A 6,000-nucleotide genomic window follows, 5' to 3' on the forward strand; every position below is an offset into this window, starting at 1 on the left:
CTCTCAAGGACCTCGTGCTTTAACCAAGAGAGAGAGCATCTGAGAAAAAAAAAATCAAGCCATAGATCTTAGTTTACTTCCCTGACTTGTGTGACTATGTTTGGATGTTCCCATCCAAGATGGATTGTTTTATAAATACTATCACCAAAGGCTTTTTCCTTTAGATTTCTAGAAAAAGATGAAATTATTGATAAATGACTTTTGCCTGTGGGGTCTTCATGCCCTCTCTTCTTTGGATAGCACGAAGACTCCAGTTCTCAGGCAGATTTTCTGTGGCATGAAACACCAAGCTTCAGTGGGGCTTGTAGGAGAGACAGGCAGATGAGGTTGGAGCAAGTGTGTTGGGTGGGGGCCCAGCTCCTCCTTACAGCCTGGCTGCAGCCCAGCGCCCAGCCTCCTGGGAGCACAGGCCCGCCAGCAGCAGCCATCTTCCCAGCCAGATGCAGCTGGCACTCTTGGAAGCTGACCAGCTGCACAGTGGTGATGTGCCCAGTCACAGCGTTCTTCCACGCGGACGCAGGGGCAGCGTAGCAGGGCCAGGCCCCAGAGCATCTGGAGCTTGACAGCTGTGGCCATTACCCCCTTTGGTTTAAACTATTGCGTAGAGCTCATGAATTACTGGCTGGCGAAGCATTTATTAGACTGATGTTTCTCAAAAGAGTTTATAAATGGCTCCAGGTGTGACCATCTCACCATGCTTCAGGACCATGGCAGTCGGGTTTTATATTAGTTAGGAGTCTCCTTATATGTCTTTTCTCATTTCTTCCTCCTCTGTCCACGGACATCTCCTCTCTGTCTCTCTTACCCTTCTAACTAAGGCCCTCCCTCTTTTTTTATTTTATTGGAGAAGGGGCATTTTTGTCTTCTATGGAAAGGATTTCAGGCATGGTCTTCACATATTCACAGGGAAGCAAATGCCAAATCATGTTTGGGGCTGTTGATTTGCTTTATGGTCTCATGGTCTGCCTTCCAGTGTGTCCATCTGTAAAATGTTAGTTTTGAATATTTATTTACTAATATTTTCTAAACAACTGCATACTGAGCACTATGCTCCCTGTCTTAGAGGCAATAAATAATAAATTATATATATATATATATTGCCTTTGATCACCAGCAAGGAAAAGGCCAAAGTCTGGGTGAATTTGGATAAGATGTGTTTCAGAAAAACTGTCCAAGTAGACACAGTACACAATTTCCAAGTTTCAAGTAGAGGGTGAGGGAAAAGGGGAAAGAGCTTCAATGAGCTGGATTGATGCCGTGACTGCTGTCATAGGCTCTACCATAACAATGCTGATGAGGAGGACACAGGACAGGGCAGATGTCCTTCTGTCATACATCGGGTGGCTAGGAGTCAGAAGGGACTCAACAGCGCCTAACAATAAGGGGTTCCACCCTGGGACGCCATGGTCATGTGACTGGTGTTAGGTTAGAATCAAGCCCAGGGATAAACGAGGAGGCTAGTTGGAGAAGCAACGTCCACATCGGGTCCAAACCTACCTCACAGACGTTTGGGTGAGCGCTAGAACACACAAAAACACCTTTAGCCAGCTCCTTGTACATTACAGTTGGTGATGCTTCATGATCTGGACATTCCCACAAGTCCACTCATTACAATAGAAAACTTATTTATGATTATAGTTATTTCTGGACACCCGCGTCCTTCCACACTGGCCACCTCTTCCTTTGTGCAGTGTCCCTGAACTGTAGAAACTCCAATGCAATGGAGGAAAAATTAGGCAAGAGGACAGAGTGGCCCAGGCCCATTCGAGGCGCTCACCTGCAATAGCGGGTAAAGCCCATTGTCATGACACCTGTTCCTTCTCACAGAGACCTGGGAGTATCAGAGTGGAACGCACTCCAGCCAGGTTTCAAAGGCCCACGGCCAGTCCTTTCTGTGTATGGCTTGGAGCTCCCAGCTGCTCAGCTAGCAGCCTAGTGTGCACCTCTGCTGTCCAGGGACTCCACTACACTGGACACTGAGTATTTTATTTGCCTGTGGTCTCACTGAGATCGACTGTCTACGTGTGCTGGTTCGTCTCCTGGGCTTTGGAGTCCAACCAACTGGGCTTGAATCCTGACTCTCCCTCTTAATAGTTTTGTAACCTTTTGGAATTTTCTGGTCCACTCTGTGCCTCAAGTTTCCACAGAAGCATAGTTTATACCTCATTGGGATCTTAAGAGGATGTAATGAGCTCATAAATGTAAGATTCTGACAGTAATACCCGACACAGAGTAATCGGTATGTGTGTGACTTTTAAGGAATCCTGGAGATAGTGTGGATTAGGTGTTGGACTGCTAACCACAGATCGGCAGTTCAAACCCACCAGCTGCTCTGTAGGAGAAATGTGAGGCTGTCTAGTGAAATAGTTTCCAGTCCCTATCAGTCCGAATCAACTCAGTGGCAGCGGGTGAAACCCTGCAGGATCACTCTGGCAGTGAGTTTGATATATAACTCTTAGCTATTGTTCATACATATTTGGCTAAAAATGATTTAGTTTAAGAATCTTTCTCCTAACCTGTTAAAGAGGAACATGGTCCGTTTGATGTTTAGGATCTCAAAACTGACCCCGGTTAAACTGCAGTCTGTCAGATGCCCCAGCAATGTCCCTTGTTGTCTGTTAGAATCATGTTAGAATACATGTCAACACGAAATCCTTGTAGCATTAAAGAACAGGCAATCCATCAGCAGAAATTCTGCTAAATCACTTTTTTTTCCTGGCTGAACTTTGAGTACTGGTCTGGTTTATATTCTCATTTAGTGGAATATGTTTAAATATGTTTGAGGTATCTCAGGATTAAAATGAACTTTGGGTGCCAATTATTAATGTTTCTAGTCTAATGGCTTAAATTAGATAAAGAAAGAAAATATGCTCTTGCCAATATAGAAGTTATGTTGCCAAGTTTGAACTTCTGTCCCAAACTGAACTGTAAATAACCTGGTTTCCTTGGCCAAAAACCTAGTTCTAGAACATGCCTAAATGTGTCTTTAATCAGAGAAAATCGGGTCGAGTAGAGACAAAGTTAACTGTCAAGAGAAAAACTCGGAGACGGGCTTTACTGCTCCCTCAGTACTCATATGACCAGATTATTCTATACGATGCTTTAGTTACTTGATACATAGTGAAGAGATTCTCAGGCCATTAAAGCCTCCAGTACAGTGGAAGTTTGACCACTGTATAATATTCCACTGGACGACAATTCCATAGTTTATTTACCCAACAATTTCTTGTTGGAAAAATGTTAGGTGCTTGATCACAGTTGCATCCTGTGTTGTGGTAAGTAATGCAGCAAATAAATCTTTGTGCACTTCAATGACGATTATCTGAGGTAGGACCATACACATGACATCGGTAAGTCAGATAATACGCATGTCTTCCAGGTTTTTAGTACAGATTCATAACATACTTCAATTTATTATAAAGCCTCATGGATGAAAGGAGTCCTAGTGGCACTGGCTGGTAAGTAGTGGGCTGCTAATCACCAGGTCATCGGTTCAACCCCGCCAGCTTCTCTGTGGAAGAAAGATGAGGCTGTCTGCTTCCGTGGCCTTGGAAATCCTCTAGGGGGCAATAGGAGTTAGAACTGAGCCAATGGCAGGGAGAGTTTTTCTTTTTGAGTGGATAAAAAATTTTACTTACTGACGGTGCCCTGATGGAATAGTGATTGGTCTGCTAACCATAAGGTCAACAGTTTTAAATTACCAGTGATCCTTGGGGGAAAAATGCGGCTTTACTCCTGTCGAGAGGTAGTCTTGGAAACTCACACATCTACCCTGCTTTACAGGCTTACTGTGATTCCCAGTGACTCGATGGCAGTGAGTTTGGTTGATTTCTTATAAAGCGATATAGAAAACATCATACTACTTGCATTTTTACAGCCAATGCGATACAGAGGGGTGAGGGGAGAACAACAGTGGGTGGCCCTCACTGATGGCAAGGTTGTAGTTCACCCTCCCTGGAGGGACTAATTTACTGATGGTCCTCTTACTGTTGAGTAATATAACCCTCCCCCCCCCTTGTAACATGTCCCTGATGTCTTGTCTTGAGGTTGAAATAGAGTCAATCTTCCCTCTCAAATGTTCTCCTTTTCCTCCTGCTACTCTTTATTTTTATTTTTTAACATTTTATTAGGGGCTCATACAACTCTTATCACAATCCATACTCTTTATATCAACATTTTAATCAAAGCACTTAAAGTGTCCTTCTCCATGGCCTCTTCTTGGCTACGAGCAGCCTGTTTTTGCTTCAGGGACCAACCCTTCCCCTATTTTCCTTTTGGGTGCTCAGATTTGGGTGACATGGAGCCTATCGCTGCTGTTCATTCTAAGGGAGTCCGGTAACTAAATCCAAATGATGAGACTCAATTCTAAGTCATTTTGGGCGTTTTTAAAAGCAGATGCCTCCTCCTCCCAGCACGCTCTGCATCATACAGTGTGCTTGGGACGCTGCTGACAATGTGTGCAAGGCTGGAGCTGTTGGAGAATTGGCATTCTGCCTATTTGGGGAAAGATTTTGCAGAAGATACGCATAAGGAGTAAGTAAAAGCATTACAAACAGAAGATTGAAAAGGGCTGCTTACATCGGGGCCTGAGCTGAAGCACTGGGACAGTTAGAATTCTTGTGCCAATCTGGGCAATAGGAACATGTGGGATTAATCAGGTCGCAGTTGATTGGAGGGCAGTCTGGTGAGCTCTTGCTCTCTGGTGATCAGAGCGTGCTGGAGCGTGCTGCTGCTTTGGCTTCTTCTCTGCCTCAACCTGTGAGCTAGGACTCTGCTCTCTGCTTCCTTGACCTTGGACCTGGCAGCTCACGTGAGTTGAAGGACCTCCAGTGTATTAACTGTTCCACGGAAGTAGTCGAACTGAACTCTCTGTACTGCTGTGTGGACTAATTGGCTGTTGTATTCCTCCTTGCTGTATAAATCTACCCTCATATATATAATCAAAAGTGTCCTGGTTTTGTTTCGCTAGAGAACCCTGCCTAACACAAACGCTTTCCCTCGAAGAGTGGAGTGGGCAGGAAGTGGGAATCGAGAGCTGTGTGAGCCACATTATCCTAACACAAAGATTGATGGTTCCAAACGATCACTCGGCCAGCACCAGTTACCCACAGCAAAAACGTAATGAAGTGGTGGTCACTCTAGTTCCCTTGAAACTCATTTTCCTTCCTACTAATGTAAACATTTTCTTGAAAAAACACTGGAGTTGTGGGTCACAGCTGATTCTGCTGTTCTTACCAGAAACGGTGCTAAGAGTAGCAGAAATCATGTTCGTTTTTACCTCAAATTATTCATCTGAAGACTTTTGAAATGGAAGGGTTGACTTCCTCTTCCTGTTAGATGTAGGAAGTTGCAAAAGGTCATCATTCACAACCTCACAATGAGCATTAGTCCACTTTGCTAAAACATCTTGGTTCTGTAAAACCTAAATGAGACCTGAAGATGCCAAAGAAATTTCACTGAGTTGAAGCTTGCAAAGAGATGTGTCACTCACCGAAGAAGCATGTCCCCTGCTGCTTTCAACCCCTCGCTCTCCCTGTCCTTCAAGGCACAGGTGATTCGGCTAATGAGTTTGACACACAGTTAAGAATGAAATAACACCAGCATCCCATGCCCACTTTTAGGAAATAGAGGGTAATGAACAAAAGTAGGGCAAAAAATAAAAATTAGATGCTGATGTTCCTCACAAAATGGGCACAGAAATCTGTTTACACCTATTAGCAAATTTAATACAGCAGTATACAAGTGTGAGGGGAGTAGCTATTCTGAACCAACTCAATCTTTGTGTTAGGATGATGTCTCTCACACAGGTCAAAAAGTTCATGGAAACATGGAATTGAAAGATGATGGAATATCTTCCACAAACTTATTGAAGCCTGCTCATACTAAAAAACATGTGACACATTATGACCAACTGGGATTTTTCCTAAAAATCCGTAGGCACTATTCCTCACTGAGTGCTGACTGTTGGGACCCACTCTTGGGTTGGGTTCCTCTCTAGGG

The sequence above is a fragment of the Tenrec ecaudatus genome, chromosome 5, assembly GCF_050624435.1.
Source record: "Tenrec ecaudatus isolate mTenEca1 chromosome 5, mTenEca1.hap1, whole genome shotgun sequence".
NCBI lineage: Eukaryota > Metazoa > Chordata > Mammalia > Afrosoricida > Tenrecidae > Tenrec > Tenrec ecaudatus.